The sequence below is a fragment of the Vigna unguiculata genome, chromosome 5 (assembly GCF_037176805.1).
Source record: "Vigna unguiculata cultivar grain cowpea cultivar isolate G323 ecotype 2 chromosome 5, ASM3717680v1, whole genome shotgun sequence".
Classification (NCBI taxonomy): domain Eukaryota; kingdom Viridiplantae; phylum Streptophyta; class Magnoliopsida; order Fabales; family Fabaceae; genus Vigna; species Vigna unguiculata.
The window spans coordinates 27,695,428-27,711,869 of NC_140796.1; positions in this window are offsets into that span (position 1 = coordinate 27,695,428).

Sequence of the window (16,442 nt, forward strand, 5' to 3'; positions counted from 1 at the left end):
GTATGAAGACTGTACATACTACACATCTTATGATCAATGAGGTGGAACTATTGGAGAAGTTCATGGACATGAAGCTACAGGTGGAATTGGGATCCAAGTTTATTAGATGTAGTACCCTGACTATATCTAGTGACTTCTTGGACTCAGTTAGAGAAAGATAGTTGTTAGATGCCAGTTTGAACAAAGTGAGAGAACAACTTAGGTCAGATGAGGCAAATGATTTTGCTTTGGGAAAAGATGGTATACTGAGATTCCAGGGCAAAGTGTGTGTAATAGATGATGCAGAAGTGAAAAGGTTAATCCTTGAGAAAGGGCACAAGAGTCGTCTTAGCTTGCATCCTGGCATGACTAAAATGTACCAAGATCTCAAGGAGACCTTCTGGTGGCAAAGTATGAAGAAGGACATTGCACAGTTTGTATCAGCCTGTTTGACATGTCAGAAGGCAAAGGTAGAGCATTAGAGACTCGATGGGACTCTACAACCATTGGACATACTAGTGTAGAAATGGGATAGCATAGCCATGGACTTTGTGACCCATTTGCCACAAACTTTTAGAGGGCATGATACAATCTGGGTCATAGTGGACCGACTGACTAAGAGTGCTTATTTCTTGGCGATGAACTTAAGGATGTCCATGGCCAAGTTGGCCCAGTTATACATTAAAGAAATTGTGAGGTTACATGGGGTACCTTCGAGTATAGTCTCTAATAGAGATCCGCGGTTCACTTCTCGGTTTTGGCAGACCTTGCAGAGTGCTTTGGATAGCAAGCTAACCATGAGTTCAGCCTATCATCCTCAGACTGACGGACAATTTGAGAGGATGATCCAGTCACTTGAAGACTTGTTGAGAACATGCGTGTTGGACCACTTGGGTGCTTGGGATGAGGTTCTACCATTGATAGAGTTCAGCTACAACAACAAATTTCATGCGAGCATTGGCATGGCGCCATGTGAGGCTCTATACGGTAGGAAGTGTAGGACCCCTCTGTGTTAGTTTCAAGATGGGGAAGCAGTACTGGTCGGACCAGAGTTGTTAGAATAGACCACTGAGAAAGTGAGGATGGTGAGGGATAAGACGCAGGCCTCTGAGAGTAGGCAGAAGGCTTATGCAAACCATAGGAGGAGACCCTTGGAATTCGTGGCTGGAGATCATGTATTCTTGAGGGTGACCCGAACCACTGGTGTGGGAAGGGCTCTCTGCACAAGGAAGCTCTCTCCTAAGTTCCTTGGCCCTTATCAGATCTCGAGGAGGATTGGGCCAACGGCTTATGAGATTGCTTTGCTCCCTCAGTTGGCAAATCTTCATCCGGTGTTTCACGTGTCGTAGTTGAGAAAGTATGTATTTAACCCGCCTCATGTGTTGGAATCCGAGAATGTTCAGATCAGGGAGGATCTTACTATGGAAGTACCACCTGTTGCTTTGGAGGAGAGCCGAGTTGAGGAACGGCAGGGAAAACTAGTCAGTCTTGTCAAAGTCATTTCGGATCGGAGGACAAGTGACTCTACTTGGGAGTTGGAGGAGGATATGAGGAAGTCACATCCACATTTGTTTTCCTAGAAAGTCTTCATTTTCGAGGTCAAAGATTTTTGTTGTTGGGGAGAATGTAAGGCCCACTATTTTTTCTGCCCTAATTCTAAAGGGGCTGCCCCAAATCAGTTGGGCCTAGGGCTGGCCCAAAACGAGCCAAAGACCCTAAACTAGCTAACACACTCTCATTCTCTGCACTTTTTAGAAACCATTCACCCTTATTCTCTCCTTGAACAACAGTCGTGCTTTACTAGGGTTTAACGCCAATCTTGGTTCAGTGAGCTCATTCTCGTTTCTTGCTCTGTGTAAGTATTCTCCAGCTCATACCCTTTATTTCCAATTGTATTCTCATATTTTCCAGTTAGGATTTCATAGTAAACTCATTTTAAACTCATTCCGCTATTTCCAACTCTGAATCTGTTATTAGAGCTACATGTGCTCCACAATTTGGGTGTCGAAGTTCTTGACTAGTATTTTCCAAGTAAGGGAAGCTAGGGATTTCTTATTTAATTTGATTCTTACATATTTTGCCACTGTTTTCATGTTTGTATGGTTGATGTGCTACTATAAATGTTTGGATGGATTTGTATTGTTGTTTGGGTATGAGGGTATGGCTATTGCAGGGAGAACAATGGCGAGACCTAAATTTTTCGCCCAAGCGACTCTGTCTCGCCTAGGCGAGACTTGCAGAAACAGGTCCCAGCTCACACTTGAGCTCTCGCTCAACGGAGACCTTTCGTTTTAAGCGAGGTACTATCTCGCTTAGGCGAGAGGGGCTCGCCTAAGCGAGAACGCGTGAGGGTTTGAGGCACGTCGCTGCAATTTTAGCCCAGACGAGGAACCTCACCTTTGGGTGAGGGGTGGCCTCGCTCAGGCGAGGAGGGCTCGCCTAAGCGAGAACTCGTGGGTCTTGCAGGGTTCTCTGTTGGCAGTCTCGCCTAAGCGAGAACCTGTAACTTGAGCAAAAGATCCCTTTCGCTTGAGCGAGGGTCCTTAGCTTGAGCGAGACTGGTTTGGGGTTTTGCTCCATGACTGTTCTTTCCATGCTTTTGGTTGTTGATTATGAGTTTGGTTTGGATTTCCTTAATTGAAGTATGAAGTATATGAATATGCATGAGTGAAGTGGTTTATGGATTGTGAATGATAAGTCTAGTATGATTACGGCATGTGATCTGTATGAAATGGTTGGTTATCAAAGTGGCATGGTTTTGGCATGATCAATGATCCTATATTGATTGATGGAAACATGATGTTGGTTTGGTTAGGACGTAATTCCACGATAGTTTCATGGTGGTGCCTCATTGGTTAGGGCGTTATTCCATGAGCCTCTAGGTGAGACCTCATGGCGGTGCCTCAGTTGGTCGGGACATAATTCCATGACCCCTGTTAGTAAGAGTTCATGGTGGTGCTCCCACTAAGGATTCAATGTAAGGATGTATTCTGACACTCTAAAAAGTCAGTTAGTCTCACATAAAGCGTACTGACTCTAATGGTGAGAGTAGCAAGAGGCTTAGAACCCATTAAGGGCTAACCTTGTGGGGGGAATGAGACATTGTAACAATTAGCTCGACAGAGCAGCTCTGTAGAGCAAGGAAGTCCACCACAAGGGCAAGCATCCACTGAATCCGACTAATTATATTTATCCGGATGAGTCATGTCTCGAGTCTTAGTGTATTGTGTGCAAGTCATAACATGATTGGGTGATGATTATATTTTGGACTATGGATATGTATATAATTGTATGATAAACTATTTTCTGCTCTAGCTTACCCTTCTGCTTGTTTGTGTTCTTGTGTGTGGTTTTCTCCCTTTTGCGATGTTCTTCAATTTATTCATGTGAGCAGATGCGAGAACTCTCCGTGTTCATCATGGTGATGGAGGTTCCACTGCTTAGCCTTTCTGGGTTGGATTTCCAGCTTTCTTTTAGGGCCACGACCCATGTATTGTCATGCTTGGCACTTTATTTTGTAAATTGTTGACTCTTACTCCACTTCGGTCACTGGCATCTTGGTGTGCCTAAATTTCTATTCAGGTTTCTTTTGGTTAAATGTAAGGAGTAGTGTTTATACTTCATACCTTTGTTTCCGATATTATTCTGTGACATTTCTTTTAATTAGCGTTATTAATTAAATGGGGTGTAACAAATATAAGAATTTTTATTTACTTTTGAACATTATACATAATTATTATATATATATATATATATATATATATATATATATATATATATTCATAGAAAGTTATATTATTTATATCTTTAACATTTCACTAAATAATATATATTGGTTAATTAATTAATTAAACATGTTTCTTTTAAGAAAATAATAATAATAATAATAATAATAATAATAAGAATAATAATATTATAAAAATAATGTATTTATCATGATATATATTTAAAAATATAATGTTAACCATTAAAATAATCATAATAATATAAAATAACATAATAATAAAAATATATTTGTAAATAAATTTAGACTTATTATTATTATATACTATAATAAAAACACATTAAATATTATATATATATATATATATATATATAAATTATATAGAAATAAATTATAATAAAAAAAATTAATATAAGTAAAACTAATTTCTTTGTACAAAGAGATAAATCACTAGCAGGTTAAGATTCGGAAGTGGATTTAGTGAATTTTCGAATGCAAGACTTACATAACTCTAATTCATTTTCATATTTTGAATGACCCAATTTAATTCAAAATAATAATAATAATAATAATAATAAAACAAATAAAAATAACTAAACTTACGTCATTTTGTCATCTAAAATGCCATTAAGAACGTGTTTTATGATATGCATTTGAAATGTCAAATAAACTCAACAAAATTTAATTAAAAGAATTAAATTTACGCATTTTTATAATTGAGAGACTAAATTAAATCCAAGTTTTGAGGAAGAACTAATTCCAATTTTCACTGAAAATGAAAGAACAAAAAACATATTTAATCTTTTATATATATATATATATATATATATATATATATATATATATATATATATATATAATTGTACACGTTTTCTGTAGTTGTTTCTTCTTTTTATTCATTATAATATTATAAAGTGTGTTATTATTATGTATTTGTTTGGTTACTAATATATATTGTTACGTTGATTTTTATTTATTATTTATTTATTTATTAAAAAAGTGCGAAGGATAGTAATAATAATAATAATAATAATAACTATTAATAGAATTGATTGAGTTTAAATTAAATTGCAGTTGGAGATTTTATTTTGGAGATTTAAATGAGTGAGTTTTATTCAAGACAAGTTAGTTTTATTCAAGACTAGATGTTCTTGATTTGTTGTTATTGTGATACAATATTCAGTAAAAAGTACAATCATTTCTGAATTTGAATTTTCAAGAGACACAACAAAAATAAACCATAGAAGAACACAAAATAAAACAAGGATAAGGGACGCCACAATCTAGCATATTGATAAGTGAGTGAAGATTCACCACAAAGATATAACTTTTAATAAGAATCAAAGTTCTAATCCAAGAGCCAAGAAAATCCTCTCTAAAATAATGCAAAATGCATATAATATAACTCAAAAGTATCTACATCAGCTTTTGGCTCTAGCTTACCCTTCTGTTGTTTGTTGTATGTTTTATATGTGTGGTTCTCTCTTTTGTGATGATAATCAACTTGTTGATGTGAGCAGATGCGAGGAACACCCGTGGTCAACAGGGAGGTGATGGTTCCGCTGCTTAGCCATCTGGGCTGGATTTTACTACTTTGGGCTTTCTTTTGGGGCTTTGGCCCATGTACTAGTCTATCTTTTAATTTTCTATTTTGATTACTATTGCACTTTGTATCTGGTTTAGTTTTGGCATCGTGGTGTGCCTTGAATAATTGTAAGGAGTTAAGTTTAAACTTCAGGACTATGCTGTTATATTATATTAGTGTGACACTTCCTTTAATTATGTTTATTAATTAAATGGGGTGTTACACGGGAAATATAAAACTTTATTAATTAATTAAAGTACTCAAAAATCCATAATAAAGAAAAACTGAAAGTGTTATCAAACAGGCCATAAGCCTTACAATTCATTACAAATCCAAAGGTATAAACTTAACATAAAACTAAAAATTCCCAAGCTATCCCCGCTCCATGGCTAAGCATCACTAGCACCACCTACATTAACATCATCTGCTCACGTGTACCACGTACACAATCATCGCCAAACACAAGCAGATAAGGTGAGCTTAACAGAATAAGCATAATAAACACATATACATATGTTAATCACCAATATACACATATATTTATATCATACAAGCACCCAAAGAGATTTCCTCATTCGATTCCATATCACATGGCCACAACCATGTTATTTGTGTTCTACATCTTCTAGTGATTATCTCAAGATGACTTGCTGCCACACTTATCGGCCACAACCGATAGAATACGTGCGGGAAACCATTGTTATGGATCACACACCGTAACGCCAGGTGGAGTTCCCAAATACGAACATAGTTCGTAACATCCCAAGACTACCAAACTCGTTAGTCAACAATTGAGGAGGGCAATCTATCTAGACCCATCCGTACTGCCCACAACCAGCACACTCACACCGACAACACTCGCCAACCCGAGCCACAACTCAAGAGTTCCTCATGTTCATCCGCCATTTCGAGCCAGAACTCAAGAGATGTTATTCCGAGCCACAACTCAAGGAATACCATGTGCTTAATCCCCTATCCCGTGCCACAACTCAAGGGATACGTTTCGTGTAAAACCCGGGAAAAGATTAATTAAATAATTAATTAATAAATGTGAGCAGTGGGAGCCTTTATGGCATTTAATATTGATTGATGTGATGTGGAAGAGTACTAGCTTAAATGGTTGAGAGTACTTGATTGTGTGGGAGGACTTGGGTTTGAGTTCTATGTATGCCAATTGTGTGTTATTTGATCTATTATTATTTTTAATAATATGCTTGATCATGTTGAGTAATAATATAATCATAGAATTATATTAATCATCACAAAACATGATTTGGTTGGATGGTTGTGCATCAATTTGACATTAACATGGTTTTGGGTTCAAACCTTGGTAGAACCATGTTAACTTTTTTTCTTTTGCCAAAATTCCTTGTAGCATGAAGGTGAAGGGGCATAGGAAGCCAGGAGTGGATGAAAACAACTCATAATGGAATTTGAATGGCAATTACATGCATTTTAATGCCATTTTCGTTTTTGGCCACTAACCACAATTAAGGACCATAATAAAAAGGCAAACTAAGATAATTGGAAGGGTTTTTGAGACTGGAAAATTATAGTGTTGTAAGGAACACGAATTCAGAGGAAACAAAGTGATTAGAGAGTAAGCAAAGGAGTTGAATTGGGTTGGAGCCAAGGGAGGAAATTGGTATCAAGGAAGAATTATAGAATCATCCTTTTTAAAGCGAAGAATCCAGGTTAGGGGAGCTGAGCCTCGTTAATTTTGTGTTTAAGATTAACTGCATGTTGTATAACATGATTATATATGATTATCCTCTGTCTTTGCTTAAATTTTTCCAGAAACCGCATGGTGGGCGATGAACTGTTGTCAGGCGACTCATTCATTTTTCCAGTTTTTGTGCATCTGCTATGAACCGCCTGGCGGACGATGAACTGCTGCCAGGCGATGCGTGTCAGTTTGGCACGATAATAGTGTTTCTTTTGTGATTCAAGGTTGTTCTGCTAAGGAAAAAGTGGTCCTAGGAATTGTTTATAATGTAAATATTTCATAAGTGGCAAATCGTGAGGTAACTGGAAGTAATTGGGTGAGATATTGATTATATGAGTATTAGGTTTGAACCATTTGGAAAATTGGGCCTTTTAAATTAAGAGATGATATGATGCATAAAAATAATATGAATTGAATAAAAATTATGTGTGCACCATATAATTATGTCAAGACGAATGTGGGAAGGGTTGATTTGGGGTTTTGGGGTTTACGCAAGTGCAGAACAATCTGGGATTTTTCCAAAATTGTATGCACCGCCTGGCAGCAGTTCATGAACTGCTGCCAGGCGACTCATGTTGAAACAACCCAGTTTTTGGGTTTTCTGTTAAGAATCGCCTAGCGGTGAAGAGCTGCCGCCAGGCGGTGCACGTGGTGTTCTGTTCACGAAAAATGTTGTTTTTCGTACTTTTCGTGCACAGGAACCGCCGAGCGGTATTTTAGTCCCGCCAGGTGCCACATCCTCACTTTTGGGCGCTAGACGCCACCATTTTTTCTGGTTTGCGTAATTTTCATAAAACTGCATTTCCCGGTTCGTTAACCGTCTGATTTAGGTGAAATTTTGACAGGTGGTCCATAACATGTGGTTCTTCATTTTGAACGGTGGAGATCGGATTTGGAGGTCAGTAGCTAGAGATATACATTACTTAATATTGCTGATTTTAGAGTTTGTAAAATACATGAATAAGCTCTTGATAAGGTCAAGTAACTTCTAATGAAGCATGATTGGGTTATGCGGTAAGTCTCTATCAATTTGAATGTTCCTTTGGGTTAGTCACATGTGGAGAATTTGGTTTGGTGAAGGCATGGGTGTCAATATTAAATTGCATTGGTGCATAAGATCATATGCTTAAAATTGTTAGAGTGTTGCTGCTTATATTTTGTTTGAGCATGCTTGGGATGGTCTATATGACAAGGGGATGAATGCACATGTGAGGTGCTATAAGGCCTGGAACATTATAGATGGCAATGCCTTTCATTAGGGGTACTCTAGAATGAGAGCAAATGAGAGCAACCTGTGTGAAGTGTGCTTGAACCTGAACTAAAATCAGTACTGCGCAAGTACTGGTGTAGCGCCCGGCGGTGGTGATCGACTCGCCAAGCGACAACATAGAAACAGGGGGTTCTAGATCACAGTGGTGCCTGGCGGTAAGGAGGGTTGCGCCAGGCGGAGTCTACAATTTAGTAAATACTAAGGCATGTGGCACCTGGTGGCACAAGAAGTCCCGCCAGGCGATAATTGCAGTGGCAGTAAAGACTAAGGCGCTTAACGCTTGGCGGTAGATTGGTGTTATACTTGCTATGATGTGCGTGATCTACAAGGCTTCTAGGATATCTTAAAGGTCGGCTTGCTGGTGTTCCTTGAGTTGAGCTCGGAACGTATCCCTTGAGTTAAGCTCGGGATAGGGGTTAAGCACGTGGCATTCCTAGAGTTGAGCTCGGAATGACATCCCTCGAGTTGAGCTCGGAATGAAATCCCTCGAGTTAAGCTCGGGATGGCGGATGAACACGAGGAACCTTTGAGTTGAGCTCGGGTTGGCGAGTCTTGCCGGTGTGAGTGTGCTGGTTGTGGCTAGTATGGATGGGTCCAGATAGATTGCCCTCCTTATTAGTTAGCTGACGAGTTTGGTAGTCTTGGGACGTTACGAACTATATTCGTATTTGGGAACTCCATCTGACGTTACGGTGTATGATCCGTAGCAATGGTTTCCCGCACGTGTTCTATCGGTTGTGGCCGATAGGTATGGCAGCAAGACACCTTGGGGTACTCACTAGAAGATGTAGAACATGATTGACATGGTTGTGGCCATGTGGTGTGGAATTAGGGGAAGGGATTCCTTTGGTGTGTTTGTGTGATATATATATATATATATATATATATATATATATATATATGTGTGTGTGTGTGTGTGTGTGTGTGTGTGTGTGTGTGTTTATATTTATATGTTTATTCTATTAGCTCACCCTATCTGCTTGTGTTTGGCGATGATCGTATACGCGGTATACGTGAGCAGATGGTATTGCAGGTGGATCTGGTGAGGCATAGACTCGGAGCCAGGCTAGTCTTGGCAATTTTCTCAGAGTTTTTACATTGTCTTTTTAATATTACTGGACTATTTGTTAATGGTAATAGTATTTATATTCAAGGATTTTGGAATTATTATTGAAGTAAATAAAGTTTTGAAATTTCCCGTGTTTTTGGGAAATGGATTTATAATTAATGAGTTTTTATTTTCTTATTTTATTTTATTATTTAAACCTGTAATATCCTGATTGGATGTTACATTCCGAGCTCAACTCAAGGAATACCAACAGTCCCACATTTGAAGCATCACCAAAAGCCTTGTAGATCATGCCTACAGAACCAACAACCCAAGGTTGCAACAGCAAAATCGCCTGGCGGGGGACACGTACTGTCAGGCGCTGTCAGCTTCCAGACCGCTTGGCGGGGGACGTGTACCGCTAGGCACCAAGCGCCTCTAAACCATCAATTACTGCAGCCACCGCCTAGCGGAACAGCCCACACCGCCAGGCGCACGCACTCCATAGACCACTGATCCTGCAGTTATCGCCTAGCAGAACATCCTTCACCGTCAGGTGCCTCGCATCATACAGAGCTCCTGGAATCAAAGTTGTCGCCTGGCGGATTTAACTCTGCCGCCAGGCGCCATACCAGTACCTGCACTGTACTGGTTTAAAGTTAGTCAGACCTAGTTTTATCCTTCATTCCGTACTTCCAAGCTCTCGTTAATTTCTTAGTGCATCACTCCTCAAGTGACTAACTCCCAATCCCAACTCCTACTTCCATTTAAGTAAGACACCCCCAATATGCTAAAAATAGGCTTCTTTGGAGTTAACCTTGCTCATACTTAACATGCCACAGATCACTCATTACCAAGTACAGCTTTGTCTCTAAATTTCCCATTCATAGTTGCCTAAGGCCTACCAACACTTCCCTCATGAGTAGGAACCGTTTGAAAGATTAAGTCCTATTTTTTGAACCTCATTCACATAGCTTGACTAAACCCCAGAATTTGCACTCTACCTCATTCTATGTAATCCAAGTCTTATAGTAACTCATACCACATTAGATCAGACAACAATTTTCCTCAATTCTGATTCCTTAACTTGATCTATACCTCCCTCCACTTTCTTTTGTTACTACACCCATCTAATCTGTTCAAAATATCAATCAAAACCCCTTGTTCTATTATGCCAAGACTAGGACAGAGTCCGACTCCACCCTGCATCCTACAACTACACAATTCTCCAATGTCTGCGACTGCACCTTCGGCACATAGCCGGCTGCTAGGCGGTGCAACCAAATCCTAGAAAAATTAGAATTTCTCCCTGTGCCTATGAACATTCATACCTTCTTCAATATCGCTTTGACCAATTCACTCAGGCTTACCAAGATTAGATGTGCTATAATATTAATTTATCACAAAACCATTCACAGTCAATCCAATTTCCTACAGTTGACTCCCAAAAATCCAAAACTTCTCAATTATTCGAACCCTAATTTGTAAACGTACCCAAAATCATCAACTCTCTACAATTATCTCATAGTTTCACAATTTTATAATACCATTTGCTTGATTAATGACCTTAACACCCTCTCTACTGTTCCAGGATAGCCCAGAACCTAGAAAAAACGTAAAAATGCATCAAACCAACTCGCGTCGCCTAGCGGTTCAACCAATACCGCCAGGCTCTTCAACCTAATAACCCAGAATTGGGTAAAACGCTATGTGTCGCCTAGCGGTCGGGAATGTGCCGCCAGGCAGTTCCTTCTCAGGAACCCAGAAAATAGACCAAGTGCATGTGCCGCCTGGCGGATATGAATAGCCCGCCAGGTGGTTTCTGGAAATTTTCCAAAAACAGGAAAATTCAACCAAAAATTAAATACATTCATACAATTCAAAGTGTATCATGCAATTCAATCCCCAAACATAAAATTCAACGTGAGAAACTCCCATAACCTAGTTTCCTTGCTAAAAGTTTGAGAATTCCAAGGTTCTTCTTTGCTCACCCAAAGTCTTCTTAGTTCTCCCTCCAATCAGCCTCAATTCTTCACTCAAACCTCACCACTCTCTAATTTTTGTGCTCTACTTGGCTGCTCCTTAACCATCTAGGGTTTCTATGCCTTTCCACCTTCATGCCAAAAGAAATATTGGTAAAAAGAAAGTTTAATTTGGGTTCACCAAGGTTTAAACCCACAACCATTCCAATGCCAAGTCAATGCTAAACCGTCAAGCCAATTCTTGTTTCTTGTTAACTAATACAATTCAATCATTATGTCATCATTCAACATGCTCACTCATATTATTAAAACAATAATAATTGAATAACACATAAATGGCATATATAGGACTTGAACCCAAGTCCTCTTACACAATTAAGTACTATCAACCATTTGAGCTAGTACTTTTCCACATCATACCAATCAGAAATTAATGCCATAAAGGCTTCTACTACCCGCATTTATTAATTAATTATTTAATTAATTAATTAAATTCTACGGGTCTTACATCATGAGCCTTGAATAGATTTGTTCTTCCAATATCTTGCTCTTTGCCCTTGTCATAGATCCTTTGAATTGTAAAGGTTCATCTTCAATTTCTTCTTGTATGGAATCCAGGGATAGTCCTCTATCATTCCATCCTTCTTGAAGCGAAGTTGTCTTCAAATTCGAACTAACATCAAATGGAGACAAGACATTAATATTGAAACTAGACCTTACCCATAATCTTGAGGTAGATCAATAACGTAAGAATTGTCATTAATTCTTTCAAGAACTTGAAATGGTCTATCTCCTCTTGGTAAAAGTCTAGATTTCCTTAAAAGAAATATATCCTTCCTAAAGTGAACACACATCCAATCTCTAGGTTTAAACTTGGTTTTCTTCCTCCCTTGATTAACTTTAGTGGCTAACTTTTCCATCTTCTTTTCTATTTGGGTATTTACCTCTTTATGTAAGTTCCTAACAAAAGTAGCTTTGTCAAGTTCATCTTTGTTAGTCATAGAATCAATATCAGTTAAAGGTAACAAATCTAATGGAGTTAAAGGATTAAAGTCATATATTACCCCAAAAGGCTGAGTGCTAGAATGACCTACCTTATTATAAGAAAACTCCACATGAGGTAACTTCTCCTCCCAGGTTTTCAAATTTTTGTTTACAAAACATCTAAAGAGTTATATTTATCACTTCTGTCTGTTCATCTATTTGAGGATGACAAATTGTAGAGAAAAGAAGTTTTGTACCTAACTTACCCCACAAGACCTTCCAAAAATGTCTAACAAATTTGACATCCCTATTCGATACAATGCTCTTCAATGCCATGTAATCAATCTTATCACCTCTTCGAAAAATAAATTGGCCACATGATTGGCATCATCACTCTTGTGGTAAGGAATGAAGTGGGTCATTGATGAGTGCGTATTTTTGCCCTCATTTAATGTTTAATTTTAGACTTTTTATTGAATTTTGTTCTTAAAAGATTGATTTAATTAGGATTTTTTATAATTGGGTTTATTGAGAATGAGATACAAAAACATGTTAAAAATAGCTTTTTAGTTGCATAAATGTTTTTTTGATATTTTGAGGTATGTTATTGTAGTTGCAGCTAAGTTAAGCTCATGGAGATGTGGAAATAAATTGATTAAAGCTTCATGACACCTTAAAGATCAATCCAAGAATAGGAAATTATCAAATTCACAAAAATCTAAGCCAAGCAGAAGGGGAACGAGCAACAAAAATTGAACCTTGGGGTTTTCTCTATCTTTTTCCAGAAAAAAAAAGGACTTTGATAATTCATAAATATTTATGATAAAAGATAATTTGGGAAAGTATATCTTTAGATATTTTATTTGATATTTTTAAATAATTATCTTATTTAATTATATCATAAGATACCAAAAGATAATAACTACCAAATCTATTTAAATATGGCGAGATCTTCTTCAATCTTTTTAGATCTCCACATCAACAAATATATCTTGAAGATATTGAATTATTTAGAAGACAATTTGAAGAGATTGCAAAGGTCTAATTTGGAAATTTAATGCAAATGTTAGTTGGTGATAAATTTATCATATATTTTTAAGTAATTAATTTATTTAATTATATCAAATATTGATATTATCAACTAACTATATTTGTCAAATAGTCTATATCTCTTCAAATATTTTTAAATATTCATAATCAATACAAAGATAAATAATATTGATCTTTATCTTTATGTTAAAAGATATTTGAGAAATTTTAGTAATAGAAAAGCCCAGTACAAGTTCTATACAAAGAGACCCAAGGGGAAGCATAAGAGAAGGAAGCTCAGGACTTTGGAGTTTAGGAACCCTTAGAGGGGCCTAATTTCGTTTCCTTTCTCTCTCTATTCTTCTTCTATTTTTATTTTACTTTTGCATTTTATGGATTGCTAAACTTCTGGGGTTGATTCCATTGTAATTTCATTATGGATTTTGAGGTTAGAATGAAATAATTTCTTTGTTCTTTATATTATTGTTGAGGTTTTAATTCATCTATGTCTTTTATCTTTGAATCACGTAAAAAGTAATGATTTAAAATCTATATGCATGTTGATCATATGAGTCCAAGGGTTTTTAAATTTAGTTGAGACTTTACTTTGATTTTATTTAGAAACTTTCATGTGATTGAATGAGTTTTTACCGATAATTGAGACTTTACTTTGATTAAAGGTATTTACTTTAACTAAAATTAATCGAGACTTTACTTTGATTAATTAAGCTTTTTATTTGGTGAGGAGATAAAAGAATAGACATGATTAGGCATAGTAAAATTTGATTAAGACTGTACTTTGGTTGAATTTACTGTGGATAATCTAAAATTTCTCACTTTTATTTGAGATTGTACTTTGGTTAAAAGTGAGAACACCAATAAATTAATTGAGAGTTTACATTGATTAATTTGTAAATCTACAATAATAATTAATTGAGCAACAATCTTTAGATAACCGATGATGAATCGATTTTGAAAAAGCAATGGAATTAATCTATTTTCTTTACTATTGTTTTTATCCCTTTTTATCTTTTTTATTTCTTTTAATCCTCCTATATTTTTATTATTTTATTTGACTAACACTTTTGTATAGATTTTATAAGAACTAATTTGTTAAAAAGCAATTTCGTGTTCGTTGGGAGACGACTTAGGGTTAAATTTACCCTTTCTATTTCCTTAATTGTTATCTTAGCAATACTGAAATTGTTATAGTTTAGTAGTATTAATTTGATCGCGTCAACGACAACGTTATCAGTCATCATTGAGAACAAGTTAATCACAACAAAAACATAATATTTCCCTCTTTGGATCTTGGAAGACCCAAAACAAACTCCATAGAAATATCGGTCTAAGGAGGGTTAGGAAGAGGTAAAGGCATAAACATTCTATGATGCATTGGCTTAGATTTAGCACGCCTAAAAGTTCTACATTTATTACAAAAAGAGTGCATATCATGTTTCATGTGAGGTCAAAAGAAATTATCATGCAATATATCTAAGGTCTTTTGAACCCTAGAATGTCTCATTAATCCCCATTCACGAGTTTCTTTTACAAATAATTCTCTCATTGAAGCTTTTGGCACATACAACTTAGTTCCTTTAAAAAGAAGATCATCATGCTTGTAAAAATCTTTAAAAGCTCGCTTTTTACAATTTTTATAGATTTCACCAAAATCATCATTATCATCATACAATTCCTTAAATAGTTCAAAACCAAGTATTTTAGTTTTAGCCATAAATAATAATGCATGCCTCCTAGATAATTCATCAGCCACAATATTTGCCTTATCTTGTTTATGCTTAACAACATAAGGAAATTGTTCAATAAATTATATCCATCCAACATGTCTTTTATTGAGTTTTCCTAGGCTCTTAAGATATTTAAGGGATTCATGATCACTATAAATTACAAATTCCTTAGAACTAACTACAAACCCAAGGAAAATAACTTCATGTGTACAAAAATGCATTTTTTCCTTATTGGCATATAGTTTTTCCCGTCTCAATACTTCTAAAACTCCCTTTACATGCCCCATTTGTGAATAAAGTGTTTTGTTATATAGCAAAATATCATCAAAATATACAACCACAAATTTACCAATGAAATTTCTTAACACATGGTTCATTAACCGCATAAAATGTTAGGTACATTGGTTAACCCAAATGGCATAACCATCCATTCATCTCCCTCTCTCATTTTAATTCGGTGATAACTGCTTTTTAAGTCTATTTTGGGACAATACATGCATTTCATCAAGTTATTAAGTCTAGGAATAAGATGACGGTACCTTATAATGATATTGTTGATGACTCTACAATCACTGCTCATCCTCTATAATTCATCTTTCTTAAGTACCAGAATATTGGCATAGCATAGGGACTTAAATTTTCCTGGACACATTCTTTTTTCATAAGTTACTCTTCTAGATTACTCCTATAAGCTGGGCTACTAGGAAGGGATGCATTTGGAATGAAATATATATTATGCTTGAATACCCATTTTAGGAAGTAAATCATAAGGGATGTCTCTAAGAAAGACATCACCATATTCCTTAAAAAGTTGCTAAATACAATAGAAATTAAAGTTTAGTAAAATAATAAGAAGAAGAATATAAGTATCGTAAAAATAATCTATTTATCTTAATATATATATATATATATATATTAAGAATTTAATGTTAACCATTAAAATAATAATAATAATAATATAAAATAACGTAATAACAAAAATATATTAATTATTATATTTATAAATAAATTTTCAATTATTATTATTCTATACTATAATAAAAATTATATTAAATAGGATATATATATATATATATATGGGCTAAATATATTTTTGTCCCTTAATTCATAGTAAAAATTTGAATTAGTTTCTTTTTGAAACTTTGGACCAATTTAGTCTCTCATCTTTATAAATGCGTGAATTTAATCCTTTTAACCAAATTTTGTTAAGTTTATTTGACATTTTAAATACGTTTCATGATAGTATTTGAGTTGTTTATACAATTTGACACATTTTCGCTACAATGTTAGATGTGAAACATGATTGAAACGTAAAATAAACTTAACAAAAATTAGTTAAAATGACTAAAGCTACCAATTTCTAAAGA